This window comes from Budorcas taxicolor, chromosome 13 (assembly GCF_023091745.1).
Source record: "Budorcas taxicolor isolate Tak-1 chromosome 13, Takin1.1, whole genome shotgun sequence".
Taxonomy (NCBI): domain Eukaryota; kingdom Metazoa; phylum Chordata; class Mammalia; order Artiodactyla; family Bovidae; genus Budorcas; species Budorcas taxicolor.
This window is the reverse complement of record NC_068922.1, coordinates 44,147,451-44,173,462: the sequence shown is the minus strand read 5'-3', so window position 1 is coordinate 44,173,462 and position 26,012 is coordinate 44,147,451. Positions and strand designations below refer to the sequence as shown.

The following is a 26,012-nucleotide window of genomic DNA, read 5'->3' as shown; positions in this document are numbered from 1 at the left end:
ACACTTCTGATGTTCTATCTTTATTAGTTTTAGCAAATAGCAGTTTGTTGCTAACAATTCTAATGTTACCCCTGGAACTGGTGTGTTATTTTCAGAGACACATCCTCCATGTGGGTTTGGAAACATCTGTTCAGACCAGAACATATCAATTAAAGCTATATTCTGCTCCTTTCCACAGGCATCCAGACGGTTACATCTATTGACTGTACACTGTAGAGTTTTACCATCTACTGTAACTTGATTCATTTTCTTTTGTATGTTTGCTGAAATTACTTAAGACAATAAAAACTCCAAATTCATTCTAAGGTCCTAAAAGTTAAAATCTTTAAGTACATGTGCATATGTGTGTTTCTATTAAAATGCTTTATGTTTCTGTTAAAACGTGTGTATGTGTGTGTTAGTTGCTCGGTTGTGTCCACACTTAGCAATTCCATGGATTGTAGCTCGCCAGGCTTCTCTGTCCATGGGATTCTCCAGGGAAGAGTATTGGAGAGGGTAGCCATTGCCTTCTCCAAGGGACCTTCCAGATCCAGGAATTGAAACTGGGTCCCCTGAATTGCAGGCAGACTCTTTACCCTCTGAGCCACAAGGGAAGCTCTAAAACATGTATGAACCACACTATTTAAAAAATATTAAAACATTTATTCTGAGGGGATTTTATAAAAATCCAACAAAATAAATATCATTGGAGGTATAGCTTCAAGAAAGATCATCACTGGAAATTATGATGCAATTATTAGTTAATTAAACCAAATAATACATACTTCACCATTGAAACATGAAAGGTATTTGTCATTGATCACTCTTTTGAGAAAAATGACAAAGATATTCAAATAAATTTAAACATGTCAAATTTCAGATAACTTTGCTTTGGAATGGATGTTTTGTGATGGTTTCTAGATCAGTAATCTTCAAATGTTTTTCATTGTTATATTGTTATTTTGAAAACTGCAATCTTGTAATCCTTATTAAACCAACATATAAAATTTTTCCTCCTGAGTTTAAAGAATTGCAAGAGAAGTAAATTTCAGTAAGCTGTAACATGGACAGATAAAAATGAAATGATTCAGTTACTCTTCCATGTGGTCAGTGATTTGACACTGACCAGTGTCCAGTGGAGAAGGAAATGGCAATCCACTCCAGTATTCTTGCCTGGAGTCTTCCATGGACAGAGGAGTCTGGTGGGCTACAGTCCATGCGGTCACAAAGAGTCAGACACGACTGTGTGACTAACACTAACACTATCCATTGAAAGAAAATACACAATTGTCTAACTGTAGGAATTGGACATTATTCTTATAGTATGGTTTGAGCAGAACCCTGGCAATGATTGTTTGGATTTCTCTGGGGTTTGCTAACCAATCCCATGATTCATCTTTGTTGTTTCCCTCATGGTGATGAAATGGCTGCAAAATTCCCAGGAATTGAGTTCGCATCCCATACTGCTTCCAAAGGAAGAGAAAGAGCTTCTCTCTGAGGGGTCCTAAACAGCACCAGAGGAAGAGAACTCATGCAGAGGATGGAATGCTGCCCAATCATCAAGGGTCTAGCTACACATACTACTCCTTGAGTGAGAAATACACATCCTGTTTATTCTGTCATCATTTAGGGGTTCTTAGGAGGTCAAACTCTGGGCGATAGTGGAGGACAAAGGAGCCTGGCAGGCTACGTCCACAGGGTTGCAGAGTCAGACACAATTTAGTCACTGAACAACAACAACAATGAAGGCAAAACATAACTCAAATTTTAATTGTAACCTAAAAATGCAGGAAATCGGATTATTATATCCTGTTTCATAAGGTGACAGCTTTAAGATGCTAATAACAGATCGTAAGGACAGATGTTAATATTTTTGTCTTTTTAGCTCAGGGCCGCGATTCTGGAGTCTACCGCAGTGCCTGACATGCCGTGGATTCAGTCTGATGAGCTGCTGAAACAAGCAATGAAGAACATCAACCAAGTGATAAAGAACAGCTTCGAGTGAGGACAGGAGCAGCACCTCTGGTAGGAGTTGTTGACTGTTGACGGCCGTCAGCCAGTCGAGAGCTGTGACCCAAGACACACCAAGTGTTAGTCGCTCCAGTCTAGTCATCCGTGTTGATTCCATTGACCCCACTTCCCAGCACTCACCTCCCACCTTCTCCCCCCGACAGCCCTCCCTGCATCTAATCTTCCTGAAGCCACGTGGATCAGCACTTCCTCTCCTGTAGTGGAAGGAAGTGACTGCATGTGTGGAGACATGGCCCTCCAGTGCCAAGAAATTCTATTTCTGTTCCCCTCCATTCATCAGGAGGAAACACCAATAGCTGTAGCACCTTGTCAGCACTTTCTAGACAACACAACTAGTTAGTGTCTGCTGATGAGGTCATGTTGATTTACTACTGTTTCGTAAATAAATTATTGAGACATTTACACTCATAGAAATACATTGGTTGAGAGTATATCAGTGATTGAGAGAGATCTGGGATTCTTTGCACCATAAACAATATGTTTCTTTCTCATCTTAATCTTAAAATGTGAAGCCTTTGGTTTTAAATAAAATGAAGAAATAGGGAAAGTTTAAAACATGCTCAAAGGAAAAGCAACACATTGTCCAGATGAACATGGAAAAAGAGACAGAAAGTGAAATTTTCATCTTTTGATGCCATGGAATACTGATTGTGAACAAGGACACATTTGATTTCAGAACTGAAACCCATCCTAGTGTGAGGATGTGACAGTTAAATTCTATTTTTAAGAATGAAAAATTAGCAAATCTGTTCCCACGGTTTTTGTCTCAGGGACAGAAGTTTCTGTTATTCTACAAATCAAGTTCAGTCATTGCTTTCGTGTCTGAATTCTGATCAACCAGTTTGATCCTCTTTTCCCCACATCACAGCATCTATCATCAGGCACTTTGCTTGGAGGAACCACCTCTCCCAGGCAGGGTGTGTGGTCCTGCAGAGGGTTTGCTCTGATGCTCTTCCGCTCGGGCCCTCGTCTTGGCTGGATCTCCCTATACCTGTGGCCTCTGCACATCCCAGCAGGAAGGTAGAGGAAGCTGGACTCTGATGACTTGGTGAGTCTGGTACCTACAGCTCTACCTGGGTCCTGTGACACCACCTGCCACTTAGCAGGCCTGGGATGATGGAAAATCTTGAGTCGGCAGGGAGAGTGAGGTCGAGCTGGGCATGCACTCACACCAGGTGTGTTGAGCCACCATAACCAACACCACCAGTGGAGTGGCTTCAACAACAGGAACTTATTTCTCATAGTCCTGGAGGCTGGGAGTGCAAGAGCAAGGTAAGGACAGGCTGTTTTCTTTGAGACCTCTCTCCTGGGCATGTCGACAACTTCTCCCCATGCCCTCAGGTGACCCTTCCTCTGTCCTGAACACTTCTTCTTCTAAGGACACCAGTCAGATATGACCAGGGCCACCTTGATGACCTCATTCTTATTTAATTACCTCTTTACAGACACTGGGAGTGGGGGATGAGTTCATAGAGTTTTTAATTGAGATATAGTTTATGTACAATACTATGTAAGTTTAAGGTGTATGACAGTGATTCACAATTTTTAAAAATTATACTTTTCATAGTAATTATAAAATACCAGGTGTACTGTACCATATATCCTGTTGCTTATCTATTTTATACATAGTAGTTTGTATCTCATAATCCCCTACCCCCATCTTGCCCCTGCCTTCTTCCCTCTCCCCACTGGTCACCAACTAGTGTGTTCTCTATATCTGTGAGTCTGTTTCTTTTTTATTACATTGACTAGTTTGTTTTATGTTTTTAGATGCCACATTATAAGTGTGAAGTACAGTATTTTTTCCTCTGGTTTATTTCACTAAGCGAAATAATAAGTCCATCTATATTATTGCAAATGGCAAAATTTCATTCTTTCCTATGGCTGAGCAGTTATATATATATATATAAATATATATGGGGCTTCTCTTGTGGCTCAGCTGGTAAAGAATCTGCCTGCAATGTGGGAGACCTGGGTTCCATCCCTGGGTTGGGAAGATCCCCTGGAGAAGGGAAAGCCTACCCACTCCAGTACTCTGGACTAGAGAATTCTATGGGCTGTATAGTCCATGGGGTTGCAAAGAGTTGGACATGACTGAGTGACTTTCACTTTTGGTGGTTATATACATATAGATAGGTAGATATAGATAGATATATAGATGTATATGTATATATGTGTATATATATATATATATATATGATGGATGGAGAAGATGTGACTGTATAGATACATAGTTATTGAGTCTCTAAGTTGTGTCCAATTCTTTGCAACCCCATGGACTATAGCCCACTATCCACCTCTGTCCCTGGGATTTCTCAGGCGAAAATACTGGAGTGGTTTACCGTTTCCTTCTCCAGGGGATATTCTGGACCTAGGAATTGAACCCACGTCTCCTGCGTCTCCTGCCTTGGCGGGCAGTAGAAAACATCCATCAGCTGATGGACATTTCTTTTGCTACCATATCTGGGCTGTTAACACTGCTGCTATGAACACTGAGGTGCGTGCAAACACAATCACTTTCTGAGGCACAGAAGTGAGGATGTCGATGTGAGTTCAGTCCATGATACCAAGAGTCTTTTTTAAGCCAGGGATCTTTGAAAGACTTCCTCTTGCCTGGGCCCTCTGTCTGTGGCCCCTGCATCCTCAGTAGAGTCTAGGTAAGCTACACTCCCCAGTGGCCCCTCCCACTTGACAGGAGAGGACCGCTGGGCTTGGGGAGGCCCAGAGAAGTTGCGTTCTCTGAAGGTCAGCATGGGGAGGGCGTGGGGGTCCAGAGGAGGAGCAGACGGGATGCAGGAGGAAGCAGGCTGGCTTCTGGTGCTGCCTGGGGGTGGGGCAGCCCAGAAAAGCCCCAGAGAAGATTGTAGGATATTTGAGTTTTCAAACTGGTGACTAAATTCTAAATACCATCATTTCCCCACACATGGCAACTATCCAATGCTTTTAAAAAATATGCCCTTTTAGAAAGTAGTGATTCATTTAAATTTGAACTCATGTGACAGGTTTCAAATACAGGATTTCAGAACAATATAGACATTTTGACTTAGAAAATGGGCCATTTCTTTCACTGATATTTAAGTCTGTGTAATGAGTCTTTCCAAATAAACTGTCTCAGAAAATGACAGTTTCATCTGAATTTCCTTTCTAAAGATTTTCATACTACATTTTATAGGATTTTTTTTTTTTACTGTTTTTAAAAGAAATAGGCAAAACCCAACACAACATTGTAAAGCAATTATCTTCTAATTAAAAATAAATACATTAAAAATATAGTCTATAAGATAATTGGGCTCAGGGAAAGAAAAAAAATTGAAAAAAAAAGAAATAAATCAGCATAAACATTATATAAGAGTTCACCAAATGGAGAACTTATAGGGAGAGCTGACAGATAAAAAACCTCCAATATTTGTTTGCCAAACAAGAATAACCAGAAAACCAGAATTACAAATACAACTGCTTTCTTTCTTTCTTTCTTTTTTTTTTTTTGTCTAGGTCTCTACCTTTGATTTCATGCCTCCTTCTTAATTATGGGAGGTGCAGCTGGATAATTTATCTTTGGTGTCATGTACTGTATTAACCGTCTCTTCGTTGCTTACAAGGGCTTATGACAATATCACATTGGTTTTGGGGCGTAACTCACGTTCCCAGGATTCAGAAATTGGAAGTGGAATTCAGGAGTGATGTGTCCTTACTAGAAACTCTTCAGCCCCGGGCATGACTTAGCCACGTGAACACACTGAAGGCCCCAAATTTGCCAAATCTAAACGGCCTTTGGCAGCCAAAATCGATTTATCATTGCTTTCATTAGAATAGTGTTTTTGATACATGAGTGGTCAAGGTTGTTCGTGCTATCCTGCACTGTGGAAAATAGTAAACAAAAAGTCATTTTCAATAGTTGGGAGGATGTTTTGAAAAGAAACCTTTAAATGTACTTCATTAGAAAGGATACTTTGGATACTGTGCTCCGTGAGAATACCAGGTCTGCTTTGTCAAGGGTTGTAACCCAACCCATGGGAGACTGGCTGACCTGCAGTTGGCCCTGCTCACCGAGGGTGCTGACGGTGTCCTGACAGGGAACTGGGTGCTGCGTCCACACCCAGGCCATCAGTCATTCTGGCCTGATGAGGGGCTCAGGGTCTGCAGCTCTGGGACCAAGCCTCCAGAGAAGGCGGGAAGTTATTCCTGTAAGATCTGTAGAGTGGCTGAGGCTCACATAATGATAAGGAAGTCTATTTCACTTAACAGTGGAATGGCAGGGCTGTGGGGGAGGAGCCCCCCATAAAGGAAACGTGTTGGTCCTTTAGGAAGCCTGTGCAGCGTCTCCTTGAAAACCGCTGCTTCCTTTAGTCTCGAGTGCAGCTCCCAAAGCTGACTCAAAGTCATTGGTTTTTCTGGAAAACAGGGAGAACCACATATTCCAATCCCCAAAGATACCTTCACTATTCCTCAGATCACCAAGTCCTGTTATTTCCCCTCAATTTTGTCTAGATGTGTCTTTTTAGCAGAGGTTGTGACCATCACCCCAGAATCAGTGCGACAGCCTCACAGACGAATGGCCAGACGATTCTCCCCATTTCCCCCCACATTTTGTGCATTACAGCCAGATTAACCTTCCTCAAAGGTTACTTTCATCTGTCTCTTTGCTCATTCATTTTCCATCACCACATGTATCGCAAGGCACGAGGACCCCCACCACTGCCTCTTGAGGTCTTCCAGGGACTGACCTTGGTGCTCACCTGCCATGGTCCAGGGCCAGCTCACGGTCTGTCTTCTCTTATCATGGGAGGGTTCTGACCAGCAGGAACACCTCCCCAGGAAGTTCTCCCTGATTGTGCCAGCTCTCAGGGATGTTCTTCATTCAGAAACCCACCATCATGCAGTCCCTGACTGTCCCACCTGCTCTAGTTGTTCCACGGTGGTTGATCCCTCTGCCTTCTTTGGATGATAAACTCTTGGAAGACAAGGAGCACTGCATTTAACTACTTCAGCATCAGTTATAGGAATGCAAAACAAAGCCCCAAACCATATGAAGCCAACAAAAAAGAGGCATTCCCAAAGCATTTGGTGTGACACCTAGAAATGATATCTAACCCTTCTTTGCTTGATTGTCTCAGTAACCTGAAACATTCCAAATTCAATTACTGGGAGAAAAAAAAAAAAGGAAATGTCCATTTTACAACCTTATTTAAGGTTTCCGTGACTGTGGCGGTAACAGGATATGATGTTATGCTTTCCTGATAGCTCAGTTGGTAAAGAATCCGCCTACAATGCAGGAGACCCTGATTCGATTCCTAGCTTGGGAAGATCTGCTGGAGAAGGGAAAGGCTACCCACTCCAGTATTCTGGCCTGGAGAATTCCATGGACTTTATAGCCCATGCAGTTGCAAAGAGTTGGACATGACTGAGTGACTTTCACTTTCAGCAGGTGTTTAGGGACTGATATGAGCCACTAGTTAGGCTGAAAGACAAGATTTATTCAATCACATGGCTTATTAAACAGCTGTCAGTTAACAGTAGGGATGGCTCATGGCTTGTCATTCACAGCAGAGAAGACACATTCTCTCTTATTTTCAGATGCCAGGATCTAATGATTAGAACAATGGCATTTAACTCGACAGAAATCTTACTTTATTTTCTAGTGATTAGGAACATTTGACCTGGTATTAACAGAGTGACATTTATAAAATCCTGTTTTCACGGGTTGGAGCATCTTTGACGGGCCGGGTAAGATCTGTGTGCTCATTTTGGCCTCGTCTATCCGTCTGCTCTTTTTAAAGGTTTTGCAGAAAAGTATGAGGGGCTTTAGAAATGAACTGCCCATACATTCAAGCTGGAAAGTGCACACTTGTGGTTTTCCAGGTGGTTAGGAGCCGGACAGGTGGAGAGAGAGGCCGGAAGGGGAAGCCTGTGGACAAAGGAGGATGGGCAAGTGTCCTCAGGGGTCGTTTGTTGGGGTGGGAGGGTTTCAGGCACCAGAGGGGACTTCCCTGCACAGTCGGCAGAGCTGGTTGGAGAGTCTGGCAAATGATGACAGCAGCTCACGAGGTCAGCAGTTTAGTTCTGCCGCTCCATCTGTACTAATCCTCCATTTGGTGGCAAGGACTTTGTTTTCGGCCTGACTCTGTGATGGCGCAAATCCATTACCCTGGTCCTGATCCCCAGAGGCTGCACGCGTGTGGTTCCTCGGTGGCCCAGCAGAGGCAAGCGGGTTCCGGGTTCCTGTATCTTTGAAAAGGCAAAAGGTTTTATTGTCAGTCTTGTGTGAGCTAGATTTGTATCCATTACTTGCTTCTCTTTAAAAAAAAGAAAAAAATTAATTGAAGGATAATGCTTTACAGAATTTTGTTGTGTTCTGTCAAACATCAACATGAATGAGCCATAGGTGTATATATGCCCTCTCTGCTTCTCTTTAACAGGATGTGTGATGTGGGAGGCAGTGCATCACAGGGCGATTTTGGCCTCATCACCAACAAACACTTGTAAAATCACAAAGGGTAACACTGGAAAGTTAAGGCAGATGGCCTTGCGACATAATCCACAAACATACACCTTATTTGGTGAAGAGCCTTGCAGGGGAACATTTATCATTCAAGTAACACTTTGCCTTTGAACAGTCCTGACCATGTTCCAAGTCTTCGCACAGTCCCCTCTGGAAATGGCCATCCTTTTTAAAATTTTATTTACTTATTTAAGGCTGTGCTGGGTCTTCACTGCTGCAAGCAGGGGCTTCTCTCTAGTTGCAGTGCACAGGCTTCTCACCATACTGGCTTCCCTTGTTGTGGTGCACATGCTCTCAGGTGCACGGGCTTCAGTAGTTGAGGCTCTCAGGCTCTAGAGCAGGGCGTCAGTAGTTGCGGCCCACGGGCTTAGTTGCTCCACAGCATGTGGGATATTCCTGGACCCATGTCTGCTGCATTGGCAAGCAGACTCTTTACCACTGAACTACTAGGAAAGCCCCAATGTCATCCTTTAAAGGCAGCCTCTAATTATTACTCCCATGTCACAGATGGGAAGGCTGAGGTTGGGAGCTGTTTATGAACATACAACAGCTAGTACTTCCTGAGCAGTTATTATGTTCCAGGCTTTGTTCTGCTCACTCATGAGTATCAACTAATTTCATCCTCAGTCAAACCTGGGAAGTAGGGACTACTATTATTTCCATTCTACAGATGAAGCAGTGAAACACAGAGAAGTTAAACAAGTTGCCCAATGTCACCCAGCTAACGACTGGAACCTGGTTATTTTTCAGCTCCTCCGATCCTAACTGCTCTGCCGGGCTGTGTTTGTCATTACATGCCACTACCGGCTGGATTGCAGTTGTATGTTTACACTTCTGCACGTCTTTGTCGAGTTTGGGTTGCTTCTTGACTGAAATAGTTTATTTCATTCACACCTTTAAAATTCCTGGTGCCCACACAGCTCTGTGTCCTGGCGTGGAGCTGATGTTCAGAACATGTTTGCTCAAGAATTCTCAAGGCTTCTGGATGGTAAGTATTCATGCTCCCATTTGAAATCAGACTTTTGACTCTTCTTTGAAATGTGGTTTCACAGTTTACTTTTTGTCAAAAATAGGTCAACTTGTTTTCTGCAAGATACATTCCTTGTTGTCCCAATTCCAACTGGGAGTATGGATTAGACTGCTAGAATGTTCAAGAATAGCCAAGACAAAGAAGCAACCTAAGTGTCCATTGACTGAAGAATGGATAAAAAGATGTGGTATATATACACCGTGGAATATTGTTCAGTTGTAAAAAAGAATGAAATAATGCTGTTTGCATCAATGTGGATGGACTTACAGGGCATTAAGCTAAGTGAACCAGGTCAGACAGAGGAAGACAAAAGACTGTATAATATCACTTATATGTGCAATCTAAAAAGATACAACTAACAAAACAGTAGCAGACTCATAGAGAACATACTAGTGGTTACCAGGGTAATATAAGGGTAAGAGAGTAAGAGGTACAAACTACTATGTACAGAATAAATAAGCTATAAGGACATATTGTACAGCACAGGGTATTTAGCCAGTTTGATAATTACTATAAATAGAATATGATCTTTAAAAATTGTGACGTGCTGTTTTGTACACCTGAAACTTACATAATATTGTATATCAACTATACTTCGATTAAAAAAAAAAAAAGAAGAAGAAGAGAGTACTCTGACCACAGGCATTCTCCTTGCTCCAAAGCCCTTCATTCTCGGGGCCACCTGTGGAATGACTGAGTCTTCTCCCCTACTCATCCCCCAAACTCCCAGCTCACAGTCTGCAGCTTCTAAGCCCTAAAGAAGTTGAGGTTCCTAGACCCCCTTAGGAATCCTTGAACGCTTTAAAAGGTTTCTAAATGTGTTAAAATGTTTTTATTGCTTAACCTATTTAAAAATTGATTGGTGAGAGCAGAAGTCAACAAAAAGTCTTCACAAACCAGAAGTTGCTTCACTTTGGGTTTCCATTTTTCTCCCCCAGGTCTTTCCCTTCCCTGGTATTTCCAGTGTTCACAACAACGTTAACATCACCAGTGTATAAACAGCTCTTTCCTGTTCCAAGAGCCAGAGAAGCAGTCCAGGAAAAATGGATGGAGACTATAAATAGGACAATTTTGGAGCATGAATTCTACAAGGCCAGTAATCATGTGAAATTTTCTTTCAGTGTCACTGGGTATGTTTCCCCAGCTTGGTTTTTCTTTCTTTCCCAGCAAATTGTTCCAATGTAGACATGCTCTCATCCGCAGAGTCTATGGCACAGCATTTCCACCCTCTTGAGACTTCCTTTGAATTATCCAGAGATCCCGGGGCTTATGTGGTCCCAAAGGCTGCCATCCTACTCCAAACATCAGGCAAGGAGAAGGAGAGCAGGGATGTGGGAGTCAGGCTCACGCTCTGTAGATGGATGTGTTTGCTACTGGGAATGCCTCTCCTCGTCTGGGTACTGGACCACTGCCCTCAGGTCTGTAACCTTCGTGGTTCACAGTGGTTGCTAGACACTAAAGAGGGTCCCGAGGTCACATCAAATCCTAGCTGCAGGGGTCACTAGAAAACAGGTAGGCTGTTCCAGCTTTGCCTACACCCTCCGTGGGCTTGAGCCCTTCCAGGGTCGTAAATCCATTCGCCCCCAAGGCGTCTTCCACCATGAGTATGTTGCCTTCCCTTAGAACCGTGGGTCGGAAGAGCCTTCTCAGGGCTTGTCTCTTGAAGACAGGACAGATGCTCTGGGTCATCTACAGGGCCCCGGCCTCCCTTGTGTCCAGGGAACGTACAGTCCTCTCAGTGTGTCATAGAGGTTTGCTGTCTCCCACTTGCTACAGCAACCTGGTGACTTAATTCCATGAATGTCACCTCGCCACATCTTTTTATACTAACAATCAAAACTAAATGCATTATCACAATGAGAAGATAATTTGGGGCTAAAAAACTAGCAAAGGTTGAAAAGCTGTGGGAAAGTAGATGCCCTCATGTATTGTTTGTGGGGATGTACATTGTCACGATAGTTTTGGGGGCAACTTGTCAGCCTGGACACAAAATCTTAGCAACGTGGACCCTTTGAGTGTTCAGTTTCACTTTTTGGAATTCATCCAATAAGAGGTCACGTTCACAAAAACTGAAAAGTAAGCATCATCATTACAGAAAAGGCAAAAAGGAAGTAAGAGCCGTGAAGGGCTGTCGGGGGGAGACTGGTCAGGCAAGGCCTGTGGACTAGCAGGCGCCCATGAATGACGGCAAGCTGGTCCATGTCTGTGTTTACATTTAGAAACATCCCGAGCATAGCACTGCTTGGCAGAAGGAGGTGATGAATCTCAGGGAGCCTGTCCTACTTCTACAGCAAAACCACACACAGAGATGGGACCAGAGAGGGAGGTATGGGGACAGCAAGAAGCCAGTATGCTGTTAGACAGGAACTCCTCTCCATTGTGGAATTACTGGTGGTTTCATGTGTTTATGGCGCTTTAAAAACTGACTTCACATTTCTTTAACAAAGATTACTTTTAATTTTTCATTGCCACTTGTGTGGTTGAGGTTCCTTATTGCTTGCCCCAGAGAAAATTTTATGGACTCCTGCAATTGAATTTTCGCAAAACTTCCTGAGGTGGGCACCACTGCGATCCCACCTATAAATAAAGTAAAGTGAATTGGAGTGATTTTCCAAGTTCATAAAACTAGTGACCCCTGCAGCTAGGATTTGATGTGACCTTCTTGTCTACCCACAAATTATCCTTCATAATAAAAAAGTGGGATGATGACACATGTATGTATGCATGTATATATTTAAAAAGAAGAAGAAAGTTATTCTCTAATCTTCATGAGTATTGGACAGTATTTAACCTCTTTATTCATAACATTTTGAAAATAAACACATGCAGAGTGAAGCAAGGGGTTGCTGGGTTGTTCACTTTTTGTTTTCCCTTCCTAGTGGCAGTCAAACATGTCAGAGTTAATTCTCTGGTTATTAAAGATACAATCAAACTGAACAGTCTTCCCTTACAAGGAGTAAGCAACTCATTTCTCTGTTTTCTTGCTCACAGAAACTGTCTTTCCAATATACTGATGAACATATTAAAAAGAGGACTTGCTACCCTTATGCCTGAGTGGGTATAGGCTGCCTGTATTGGGAAGGCAGGAGAGGCTGGGATGAAGGCCCTGTGGTCCCTGGGTCCCCCAGGTCCTGCCCAGAGGGAAGCGTGAATTTGCTCTTCCGCAGAGTGTTTACAGTGAGAACCAGGTGTTTAGTGCCTCTCCAAGGACCCAGAAAACATTGGCAGATGGGGGGGACGGGGGGGAAATGTGCTTCCTGCTATTCATGGGCTGTCCCACTTCTTGAAAGAAATACTCCACGTGTGTATGCACACACCAACACACAGATGTGCGCAAATATGATCTCATCTTCCTCCCAGGGATGAGGACCACAGCCCTCCTACCTCCATTTACAATCAGGCTGGAAATGCAAGACACACGGTTTCCTAACGATGGAGCTGGGATTAAAAATGAAGTTTACCTCCTGCCAGCTCATCACAGGGAGCACTTCATGTGAAGGGCATGAGATAACCCCCAAACACAGCATTAAAATAGGGGCTGGACATGCTCAGGGGTGGGAGCTGTCCTGAAACCACGGAGAGGATTGCGCAGGGACACACTAGCTGGGGAGTCCATGCAGAGTGCCCCCAGCAGTGATCACCAGAGCACTGGAGAGAAAGGCCATCTGGCAACCCCATCAGCTGTCCCTTCTCATCCTCAGATGGTCATGACATGACTGGGACCTTGCCCAGAGATTGGTCATTTGAAAACTTGGTGTGTCCTGTGTGAAAGAGCCTCAGACTTGTATGTGCTTTACACTTAGTTATAAGATTCAAATCACCAGACACTATAGCAAATTTAGCTCATCTAATTTACATCTATGGAACTATATATGTATAAATAAATAGGTAAATATTTACATATGTATTTGATATGATTTCTAGCTAAGCTTGGGGCTTCCCCTGTGGCCCAGCAATAAAGAATTTGCCTGCGATGCAGGAGATGCAGGAGACCCTGGTTCCATCCTGAGTTGGGAAGATCCCCTGGAGGAGGGCATGACAACGCACTCCAGTATTCTTGCCTGGAGAATCTCATGGACAGAGGAGCCTGGTGGACTACAGTCCACGGGGTGGCAAACAGACATGACTGAAGCAACTGGCCACGCACAAACAGCTAAGCTTAGGTGCAGTGAACAATGACCTACTGAGAGGAAACACTGTCAGAGCTACAGGGAGAAAGCGACAGCTTTCAACCTTGTATCAGCAGGGACTTCTTTGGTAGCGTAGTGGTAAAAGAATCCGTCTGCCAGTGTAGGAGACGGGGGTTGGATTCCTGGGTTGAGAAGATGCCCTGGAGGAGGAAACAGATACCTACTTCAGTGTTCTTGCCTGGGAAATCCCATGGGCAGAGGAGCCTGATGGGCTACAGTCCATGGGGTCGGAAATAATCAGATACCACTGAGCGACTGAACAGTTATGCATTATTGTGGAGCTGAGCTCAACTTTCTAGCTATATTTGGCTGTTACTTAAGTTGCTGATGATTCTTAATTGTAAAATGATGCAATAAAATAATAAGAGCTTCCTAATGTGAGACTAAATAAGCAGTGTGGATAATGTACTTAGCAAAGTGTCTAGTGGGAAGGAAATGTGCCATAAAATTAAATAATATTGTTATTATTGTTACAGTGTTCTTGAGGAAGGTGGCAACATGATAAAGCAATATTAGAGACAAACGATTCTAATTGCATTGTGTAATAACTGACAGAAAACTCTGGAGGAAGAGTTTTTGTGGAGCTGGGGGTATCTGGAAGCTATTTTCAAATAGGAAATAATAACCTTTTCATTTCAGGTTGCTGCCATGACTACAAAGATAAATAAATAAAAAAGGCAATGATGAAAACAAATAAAAAAGCTTTGTGATGGTGGAGATTATTGCTCTATTTGCCTTGGAGGCTAAACATATTGCCAAAAAATAGAGGTGTTCAGAGAAGAGTAAAAATCCTCCAAATTCTTCGAATTTTGTCTTTAAATGTTTAAGTACTGAGAAACAGAGTATTTCCTGCCATCTCAGTGAACAAGGATGTCACAGTCCTCAGAGATTCCAGCCCTCCAAGGCACCCAGGAAGGAGAAGACCTGAGTCACCTGCAGCCGTCGGCCTGTATGTAGCCGTTCCCCATAGGGAGCCCCGAGGAGCTCAGGGTGTGAAAAGCACAGGACACTGGCCCTAGATACAGGAGTGATTTCAGTGAACCCAGACTCTTACATCTTCCCGTAAACAGAAAAGCGCTAAATTCCTTAACTTGGGATGCCTGTGTGTGCTCAGTTATGTCCAACTCATTTGTGGACTGTAGCCCGCCAGGCTCCTCTGTCCTTGAGATTTTCCAGGCAGTAATACTGGAGTGGGTTGCCATTTCCTTCTCTGGGAACTTGAGATATCTGGTTTTCTTTAATTCACAAAAATACTTTTGATGTTCAGACTAGCTACCTTTTGTTACAAACTTCTATATAACCTGACTCCCCCTGCCTGCCCCACCACCACCCCTACCCCCGCACACCACCCACCCACCCCACCCCAAACCGCCACCCTCTACCTCCTAAGAGCAGTTTTCTCAGGATCCTTTGAGATGCTGTCTTGTGGGCTTGAAGTTTTAAAAATTCCCGCCAAATAAAATGTAACTCTCAACTTTTAGGGTGTGACTATTTTTTATGTTGACAGTACTTACTGCTCTGAAATCCTACTTTTCTTTTCCTGCCCAAGGAATATACTGGTAGGCAACCTTCCACCCCCCAATCCGCCTCCCCCCGATCCAGCTTGATCCTGACTCATAACCCTGAAGTTTTTGAGGTTGAGGTGGAGATGTACTGAAAAGATGTGAGAACTGGAAGCATGGCATAGTGTCAGCTAAAATAAAACTCCCCCTCCCTGCCCGCATTGCCTATGGGATACAAAATGTGTTCCCTGATTTAGTGTGGAAGCATTAACTCTGGTCACTGGCTTCTGAATTATCGTGGAAATGGACAATTCCACCCTGATTCCTTCTGTTACAACTGCGGTCCTGCTGGCATTTCTATTTGCGTAAACGCCTGGGTGTGACAAGTGGATACAACACAAGCTCAGCTGTCTTTGATTCAGTTCCATGCAATTGTCTGACTAAGGAACCAGCATCATCAGTGTCACTTAACTTTGGATTGTTTCTAAGCATCTTTGAAAACCTTGGGGCACTCAGGCAGTACGACTTCACCCCCAGAGTTGGTTGGCTCACAGCCCTACTGCTTACAAACAGAAGGTGGTTAAACAAGCATTTTTCGAAAAGGCATATTTGGTGGCTGTAAACTGGAGCAATAAAAATTGCACAATCTAAAGGAAGGGACAGTTTGTTTTGCCCTGTTTATTGCCAGTTAAATGCCAGAGGACTTTTAAAGTAACAGCAACAAGTATAAAGGAGGGGGAAAAAAATCAAATAAAATTTTTATGACCTTAAGATAAACCTATTGCTCTCTCCTCTTCCAGAGTTTTACAAAACTTCCTACACCTTTTGGCACTTAAAACTACATGTAATGTTTTACTCTGCAAATGCCAGCAAGGCATCATATAAAATTACAGCTGTAGGAATGGAGGTGCTATAAAATGGAACAGGAAAACTGAAAAGCTCCACACAGAGAGAAACAGTTGATGCTACGTTCTCTCCAATAAAGCGAAATTTATTCTAAGAGGAAAAGAGTGGAATTGAGCATGTGCTTTATTTTCCCTTGGATAAAGTCTTTTAAAAGCAGCTCTATAGGTGGTTCTATTTGCCTCTCGCATCCTGTGTCCGAGGGGACCCTTTTTGGTAGGTTTCAGCTTGGTTGCATCTATCCCTTGCAGGGCCAAGGGCGCCCTGATTTAATAGCCTCCAGGATTTGTTCTTCTGAGTTTCCGAGTCTCCCTAGTTGACGCTGAAGGGCAGGCAAGGTTGAAAACCATAGCTTTAGAGACAGGCCAGCAGTGAGGAGTGCGCTTGGACGAGAAGAGGAGGTGCAGGTCATCCGGTCGTGAGGTGAGTGGTCCCCCAGAAGCAGCCACAGCCTGCTTGGTGACGCCCGCCATAAGTCCTGTGGTCCTGGTTTTAAGGAGCCCATAAAGCTGCACCTTGGACCGCAAGGAGATTGAACCAGCCAGTTCTAAAGCAAATCAGCCCTGAATATTCCTTGAAAGGGCTGATGCTGAAGCTCTAATACTTTGGCCTGATGCAGAGAGCCAACTCACTGGAAAACACTGTGATGCTGGGAAAGATTGAGGGCAGGAGGAGAAGGGGGTGGCAGAGGATGATATGGTTGGATGGCATCATTGACTCAATGGACATGAGTTTGAGTAAACTTCGGGAGATAGTGAAGGACTTGCTGCGATCCATGGGGTTGCAAAGAGTTGGACACGACTGAGTGACTGAACTACAGAAAGTTGCCCCTGACCACCCAGCTAGGGGTCTGTTCTCATGACCAAAGCTGATTGGGATGATTTCAAAATATGCAGGAGTTTCTACATTTGTGGAGTCCACCGCAGGGATGACTGCATGTCCAATATTAATGCCAGGGGAGACACAGTCTCCTAACCTGTCTCCAGGTCTTTCCCCTCCGCTACAGACCCTCTTCCTTCCTGCCTGAGTCCAGGGCTTCTGAGCAACAGGGGGCTGAGGGCACCCTTTTGTCTTGAGAATTAATAAGGTCCCTGGGCCAGTTCTTATTAGATGAGCCTTATGGTAAGATCAAATTTTATTTGGGGATAGAAAGTGGCTGGTACAGACAAAAAAAAAAAAAAAAAAAAGCCTTAATTGTAATTGCTTTAGAATAAACAAGTCTTAAGCTAAAGCTCTTTTTTACACATTAAATAATATTCTCCATCTTTAGTTAACAAATCAACATGCCTGAAAAAATGGGGCACATGATTCTAGTTGAATGCCCTCCTGCATGTGTGGGCCATGATCAGCAGCCCAGGCATCATCTGGGGGATGGTTAGACCTGAAGCCACTCAGACCCCATCCCTCCCACCCAATCAGAAACCTTGTTAACAAGATGGCTCAGTAAATTACATGCACGATAAAATTTGAGGCCCTTGGGCTTAATGCATGTTAAAGAAGCTTTATTTCTCTCTGAATCTCTAGGATCATGCAGAGTGATTCTCCTTGCCTGTGGTCATGGCTGGAGTAGGGGTGAGGATGGGTGGCTCAAAGGCCTGAATGATTATGTTAATCATATTTTGTATTTTCTGGTGTTTTAATATCATGGGCTCATGTTGACCAGGGAGAGACTGCCTCTCCCAGAACTGGTGAATTCCTAAAGGTAGCAGAACCCCCCTTGGAGCAGAGTGCTGGGCTGTGCTCAGTTGCTCAGTCATGCCCAAGTCTTTTGCGATCCCCTGGACTGTGTAGCCTGCCAGGCTCTTCTGTCGATGGGATTCTCCACGCAAGAATATTGGAGTGGGTTGCCATTTCCTCCTCTAGGGGATCTTCCTCAACCAGGGGTCAAATCCATGTCTTTTGTGTCTCCTGCATTGGCTGTCTGGAATGAAAGCTGTCTGTTAAGTCAGACTTGCCCCCTGAGCTGAGACTGAAAGGTGTTGAGGGCAGTAGGGAGGTGATGGGTGACGTCCCAGGGGAGAGGCTCGTGTGGGGTCCCTGGGTGGTGTCTCACTCCCCTCTTATGTTGGGAGAGAATTAAATTTGAGAACAACTAAGGGGATGCATGGAGAAGGAAATGGCAACCCACTCCAGTATTCTTGCCTGGAGAATCCCGTGGACGGAGAAGCCTGGTAGACTACAATCCATGGGGTCACAAAGAGTTGGTCATGACTGAACGACTTATTTCTTTTTCTATTTCAAGGGAATTCAAGTGCTTCCCTGGTGGCTCAGTGGTAAAGAATTCACTGGCCAATAGCAGAAGACCCAGGTTTAATCTCTGGATCGGGAAGATCCTTTGGAGAAGGGAATAGCTACCCACTCCAGTATGCTTGACTGGAGAATCCCATGGACAGAGGTGCCTCATGGGTACAGTAGTCCATGGGGCTGCAAAAAGTCAAACATTGACTTAGCAACTAAATGGCTACCAAGGGGATACAACTGTAAGGGATTTGAGAAGGAAAAGAGCACAATTGGAAAGTTACATTGGGGGATGGGATGGTTCCTGAAGGCCGTTCCAGGGGTAGAGGACCAGAAGGTAGAGAGTCAGCAGCTGTAGAGTCTTCATCAGCCTCCCTCCCTGGAGCACAGAGGCTGGACCCCTTCTCTGGTGTTTGTCACGTGTGAGTTATCAGAAGGCAGGGCCAGTGTGCAGAGGTTTGTAGAATTTATTCCTGGTGTAAGTGAAATGCTTTCAATGGGCCTTTCATATATGTACATATAACTGTGGATGTGCATGACTTAGAGAAATGAATGGAGAGTAGAGAATTTTTAAACAAAGATGTTTTACTTGAAAGAGGCATCATCTGATCACAAGACAACAGTGGCTAAGAGCTATGGCTGATGTTTGTTTCTGCCTGGAGTATGTGCAGCCGCCATCACATGATGAAACACACCAGGATCAGGGCTGGGGGTGGGGGTAGGGTGCATGGTGGTGTTTCTGCCTCCACCCACCATCAGCTGTTTTTATTTATCTTCTTTGTCCTCCGGGGATGTGGCTGAAATTGGAAGGCAGACTGCAGACTGTGAAATCTTTGATCACATTATCATCTAGAGGGGCAATCTTTCCTTCTGGATTAGGAAAAAGTGACTTCTTGTCCTTAAAATTTTTAAATATTTGTGTGCGTGCATGCTAAATCGCTTCAGTCATGTCCAATTCTTTCAACCTCATGGACTATAGCCCTCTAGGCTCCTCTGTCCATGGGATTCTCCAAGCAAAAATACTGGAGTAGGTTGCCATGCCCTCCTCCAGGGGATCTTCTCAATCCAGGGATCAAACCGGTGTCTTCTGTGGTGACAGCCCAGCCTCCAGGGGGAAGTGAGTCTGGGGCTCTCCTGGCTTCAGAAAACCTGCTCTGGGACCCCCCAGGACTCTGAGCCCGACTGGGTTTTCCTCCAGCGGTTCCTGCCCTGTTCCACCCACAGACTGCCCTCTCAACACCCACATCAGGTTGATGGGTTGTTCAGGACACCCACGCCCTTGACCTCTGTCTCACTTCTTGACACCAATCAAGCACATGCCACAGTGGGGTGCTCTCCCCTGGAAGGCCCCTTCCTAACAAGATGCTTGTCCTCCATGGCATCTCCAAGCTTGGTGGCCACTCCACCCAGGGTTTTGATCAGCTGGTCCTGTCTCCACACCCCATGCATCTTGCGTCTGTCCTTCCAGCCCTGGACACAGAATACAATTAAACTTCACCCTCACCGCCCCATCAGTGTGCATAACTCATGCACTCAGCAAATATTTACCTAATGACACAGCTGTTCAGAGTCATCTCCTTTCCTTCCTTCTCCAGCATCTTTTATCCACTCACAGCTGCCTCTCCTTAGCTGAGTCACTCATCATATACCCATATTTTATGGAATCTAAGCAATATTGATCATAAAATGTGCCATTATGTTATGAGCCACAGAGAATGAAAACATGCTGCCAATAAACACTGAAAACTGCCATCAATTGTAAGATGCATTTTGTTTTCAGAGCTATTAAAAATGTGAAAATACAAGTATATGATCATATACACAGCCATGGTCCTTGAGAGATCATGCCTAGATACCTCCCAGTCTTCCTACAGATGCAAAACTTCTAGAAACAGATTGAGCTGTCCATTTCTAATAAAACCACTGACTTACAGAACATGAGCCCAGTTATAACCACCAAATCCAAGAGACCAGTTCTCAACACTCAGCTCATCTTTCTCAGTTTTTTGAACTAACTGCTTTCATTGACCATTATCTGTTTTTGTTCCTCACTGTCCTGTAGGCAACACTTGCCACCTGCCATTCCTGTCTGGGTACGTGAAAGCCCCCGCAGCGGGCTTTTCCCAATCTTGCTGAGGTCAGCTTTCACCTGAGTTTCCAGTCCAGCTACCAGCTCTCCATCACTTCCCCTGACCGCTGACCGTTGCTGGCATCGGGCACAGATGGGCATTTCAGTCTTCCCTGACTCTAACTGCTTTTATTATTTTTAGTGTGATGACTACCTCATCCCTTCATTTCTTGGCACATCTTTAACTTCCACTGACAGTTGCCTCTAGCCATGTTTCAAAGGTGTGGGTATCAATTCTAAAGGCAGATATTTGAATAAGGATTCTGGACTGTGTCTGTCATTGGACAAAGAAAGCACATGGCCAGGATTTGAAACTTGGGAGTTTGTATACATTTTCAAAAAGAAATTGCCATACAGAATTCCCCCTTTCAACTTCCAAGTTTCAAATTTCAATCCCTGGACCTCACCCAAGGTCCTAAGTAGTGAACGTGGGAAAGCATCCATTGAGTTTTTCTCTCCAGTGACTAAAAATGTCTCATTAATTCCATGGAGGCCTATCTCAATGTTTGTATTAAAGTAAAGAATTTGTGAATAAAAACTTGTGATATAATATATATTTAGAGACTGGAGCAATTCAAAATCATGCTAAGTGAATAAGTCAGAGAGAGGCAAGCATCATATGATATCACTCACATCTGGAATCTGGAAAAAAAAATGATACAAATGGCCTAACTTACAAAACAGAAATGGAATTCCAGACATAGAAAACAAACTTACGGTTACCAGAGAGGAGAGGGAGGGATAAATTGGGAGTTTGGGATTAAATACACACTACTATATGTAAAATAGATAACCAACAAGGACCTACTGTATAGCACAGGAAACTATGAATATATTCAATATCTTATAGTAACCTATCAGGGAAAAGAAAAAAAACACATGTGTAACTGAACCACTTTGATTTACACTTGAAACTAACATGACATTGTAAATCAACTATATTTCAATACAAATCAGAAAGACGAATAAAATCACAAATACAAATTGAATACTAAGTGGAGAGTTAGTAGTGGAAGTGCTCTTCTGGACAGGAAAACATCCCCAGGAAGAAGGCCCTCCTTGGAGAATACATTGTTTTCCAGAGCTTGGCAGTGTCCCTAAGGAGGCCCGAGGGGTCTTGGGCACTGATGTCACTGCAGGCAGCCCGGGTGCACCTTTCATCTGCCCTCCTCAGTTCTGATCCAAACTTTCATGTCTTTCAAAGGCCAAGGTAATGAATCTCTTAAGTGTTGACATGGGCTTTCAGTTCAGTTCAGTTCAGTCGCTCAGTCCTGTCTGACTCTTTGCGACCCCATGAATCGCAGCACACCAGGCCTCCCTGTCCATCACCAACTCCCGGAGTTCACTCAGACTCACATCCATCGAGTCAGTGATGCCATCTCATCCTCTGTCGCCCCCTTTTCCTCCTGCCCTCAATCCCTCCCAGCATCAGAGTCTTTTCCAGTGAGTCAAGTCTTCACATGAGGTGGCCAAAGTACTGGAGCTTCAGCTTTAGCATCATTTCTTCCAAAGTAATCCCAGGGCTGATCTCCTTCAGAATGGACTGGTTGGATCTCCTTGCAGTCCAAGGGACTCTCAAGAGTCTTCTCCAATGCCACAGTTCAAAAGCATCAATTCTTTGGCAGTCAGCTTTCTTCACAATCCAACTCTCACATCCATACATGACCACAGGAAAAACTATAGCCTTGACTAGACAGACCTTTGTCGGCAAAGTAATGTCTCTGCTTTTGATTATGCTATCTAGGTTGGTCATAACTTTTCTTCCAAGGAGTAAGCGTCTTTTAATTTCATGGCTGTAGTCACCATCTGTAGTGATTTTGGAGCCCCCCAAAATAAAGTCTGACACTGTTTCCACTGTTTCCCCATCTATTTCCCATGAAGTGATGGGACCAGATGCCATGATCTTTGTTTTCTGAATGTTGAGCTTTAAGCCAACTTTTTCACTCTCCTCTTTCACTTTCAGCAAGAGGCTTTTTAGTTCCTCTTCACTTTCTGCCATAAGGGAGGTGTCATCTGCATATCTGAGGTTATTGATATTTCTCCTGGCAATCTTGATTCCAGCTTGTGCTTCTTCCAGCCCAGCGTTTCCCATGATGTACTCTGCATAGAAGTTAAAGAAGCAAGGTGACAATATACAGCCTTGACGTACTCCTTTTCCTATTTGGAACCACTCTGTTGTTCCATGTCCAGTTCTAACTATTGCTTCCCGACCTGCATATAGGTTTTTCAAGAGGCAAGTCAGGTGGTCTGGTATTTCCATCTCTTTCAGAATTTTCCACAGTTTTTTGTGATCCACACAGTCAAAGGCTTTGGCATAGTCAATAAAGCAGAAATAGATGTTTTTCTGGAACTCTCTTGCTTTTTCCATGATCCAGAGGATGTTGGCAATTTGATCTCTGGTTCCTTTGCCTTTTCTAAAACCAGCTTGAACATCTGGAGGTTCATGGTTCACGTATTGCTGAAGCCTGGCTTGGAGAATTTTGAGTATTACTTTACTAGCGTATGAGATGAGTGCAATTGTACGGTAGTTTAAGCATTCTTTGGCATTGCCTTTCTTTGGGATTGGAATGAAAACTGACCTTTGCCAGTCCTGTGGCCACTGCTGAATTTTCCAAATTTGCTGGCATATTGAGTGCAGCACTTTCACAGCATCATCTTTCAGGATTTGAAATAGCTCAACTGGAATTCCATCACCTCCACTAGTTTTGTTCATAGCGACGCTTTCTAAGGCCCACTTGACTTCAAATCCGAGGATGTCTGGCTCTAGGTGAGTGATCACACCATCGTGATTTTCTTGGTTGTGAAGATCTTTTTTGTACAGTTCTTCCGTGTATTCTTGCCACCTCTTCTTAGTATCTTCTGCTTCTGTTAGGTCCAGACCATTTCTGTCCTTTATTGAGCCCATCTTTGCATGAAATGTTCCCTTGGTATCTCTAATTTTCTTGAAGAGATCTCTAGTCTTTCCCATTCTGTTGTTTTCCTCTATTTCTTTGCATTGATCGCTGAAGAAGGCTTTCTTATCTCTTCTTGCTATTCTTTGGAACTTTGCATTCAGATGCTTATATCTTTCCTTTTCTCCTTTGCTTTTCACCTCTCTTCTTTTCACAGCTATTTGTAAGGCCTCCCCAGACAGGTATTTTGCTTTTTTGCATTTCTTTTCCATGGGGATGGTCTTGATCCCTGTGTCCTGTACAATGTCACGAACCTTAGTTCAGTTCATCAGGCACTCTGTCTATCAGATCTATCCTCCACCAAGAACTTATCACATCTCCAGGGCAACCAGTGACCCTCTAAACAAGCCGTGAAGCTGTGTCCTGATCACGTGATGAAAGCCCTCCTCCTGGGGTCCCATGTGGACGGTGGGAGTGACCAGACCCCCTGATAGCCATGTTCCCATCTCTCTCATGTGCTTTATTGACCAGCAGGAAGTTAAATGATCAAGTATTCCATGTTCCCTTTATCAAACTGTCAAAAGACTAAACAGGATTGGAAGGATTATATAAAACATCCACAGATGTATTTTTAGCTTTTTTTCCGTATGGAAAGCAGTACAGGAGAGTATTTTAATTTCATCTTTGGAATTCATAAGGCCTTAGTAGAAACCTCACAGTACAGAACAGACTGTTGGGAAATTCCAGAGATGTGAATTTCTTTTCCCACATTCTCTCTAGAGATTCTCCCTATGTTTACTGTGTGTGTGTGTGTGTGTGTGTGTGTGTGTGTGTAGTTACTGTAGGGCAAGAGGAGTTTGAGCTGCTTTGAATGACTTTATTTTCCATGTCCTGATGAAGTGCTTCAGTGGAAAGAGCAGCACACACACTCATTCCCATTGTGTGCCTTGCTCTTTAGAGAACAGTAGAGTGACAAGGAGGGGTACTTCCCATCCCTGCAGAGGTTTGTCATCACGATGCCCAAGTTCTTGAAGCCCATGTGTGGCCTTTTAGCACGTCCTCTTTCGTGGGACATGCCACCTAGCTCCTTAGCAGTTTCTTCATGATATTTAAAATTCTACCAAACATCCGTAGCTTTGTGTAGAGCTGGAAATAGAAACTTGGTTGAAAAGACACTCCTTTTGGATTTCTTTTATGTGTTGCATTTTGAAATGCAGTCATCAAGGTTTGCAACTGTTCATCATATCTAAAACAGGTTTTCTCCCAGACAATCCCATCCTCCACCATGACCAACCAAGAGACTCAGAAGTCACAGGAACACAGGTGTGCAAACCAACCTGAATAGATCACAGATGCATGTGGCTGAAAAAAGATCAGAAATGACACAGCAAAATGTCCCACTTTCTAAAATCACAGGTGGGTATTTCCCTGGTGGTCCAGTGGTTCAGATTTCACCCTCGGATAGACGATTTAATTTGCTTTTGTTTTACCTCTGACTACCTCGATGAACTTTCTTGTGATAATCATATCACTGCAGCCCCCAGACTCGTTTGTTCCCATCACAAAAAGCACATAAAAATATGGAGGGTCCACAGAACCTTTGTGTCCTCGGGAGGTCGAATTCACCTCCTTCACTGGACCCGTTAACAGTATTTATAATCAGGAGAGCTTCATCAATGACAAAGAAATACAAATGCCTCACAAGGAAAGTTGATACCTACTACCACTGAATAATAATTTATAAAGCACCAGAAGCAATTTTGATGCAGTCACACCATGACTTTTTTAAAAAGATAAAAGCAACTTGAAATAAATTTGCCTCAAGATAGCACGAACATGTGTTGAGGACTTTAGGCTCCTGACCACCTGAATTTGAATTCAGCACAGCTCCTACTGTGTGACCTTAGACTAGTTACTTTACTTCTCTGGGCTTCAGTTTCTTCAGGTGCACAAAGGAGGTAGTGAGAGTACCTGCCTTAGAGTATTTCTGTGAGACTTATGTGCATTAATATATGTAAAGTATTTAGAACATTAGGTGGCATAGAGTAGGAACATAAGAATGTCAGCTGTAGGAATTATGCTAAAACCATTCTAAACTATTTCTTACTACAGGAGTGTTCTGGCCTTGACAGACAGGTATCTGTTAGCTTTTCTTCCTTTCCTCCTGAGACTCTCACTGACAGCAAGGAGGAACCAGCCATGCAAGGGAACTAGTGGGTCTTCAGGGCCTGGCGTGTGTGTGTCATGCATCCCTCATAGCCAAATGCTCATCTCAAACCATCCTGCAGACAAACAGTGGGAGAACAAGAGCAAGAGGCTTCCCTGCCATCACATGGCTTCTAAGAGGCCACTTTGTCCGGTGACTGTGAGCAGCAATCTGTTTTCTGGTCCTCAGTCTCTCATTCCTGGATGAGTTGATGGATGGACCCTAGGAGTCATTCAAGACCAGACCTGGGGCTACTGTGGAATTACTGGGGACACTGGACTTTGTAATTATGGGAGGAATAAAAGCCAGCATCTTCTCACTGCATCCTCACCTGGAGGAAGGGGTGAGGGGGCTCTGTGGGGTCTCCTTTATAAAGGCCACTAATCCCATCATGGGGGCTCCACCCTCGTGGCTT

General features: G+C 43.8%; 1 long non-coding RNA gene across 1 annotated transcript; it reads left to right on the top strand.

The window, feature by feature from the left end:
• The first annotated feature begins 1,874 nt into the window (after window positions 1-1,874).
• LOC128058497 (uncharacterized) lies at window positions 1,875-10,597 on the top strand. The gene is made up of 3 exons (XR_008200488.1): window positions 1,875-2,004; window positions 2,879-3,058; window positions 10,478-10,597. It is a non-coding gene; the product is annotated as an uncharacterized LOC128058497 (long non-coding RNA).
• Window positions 10,598-26,012: the final 15,415 nt, after the last annotated feature.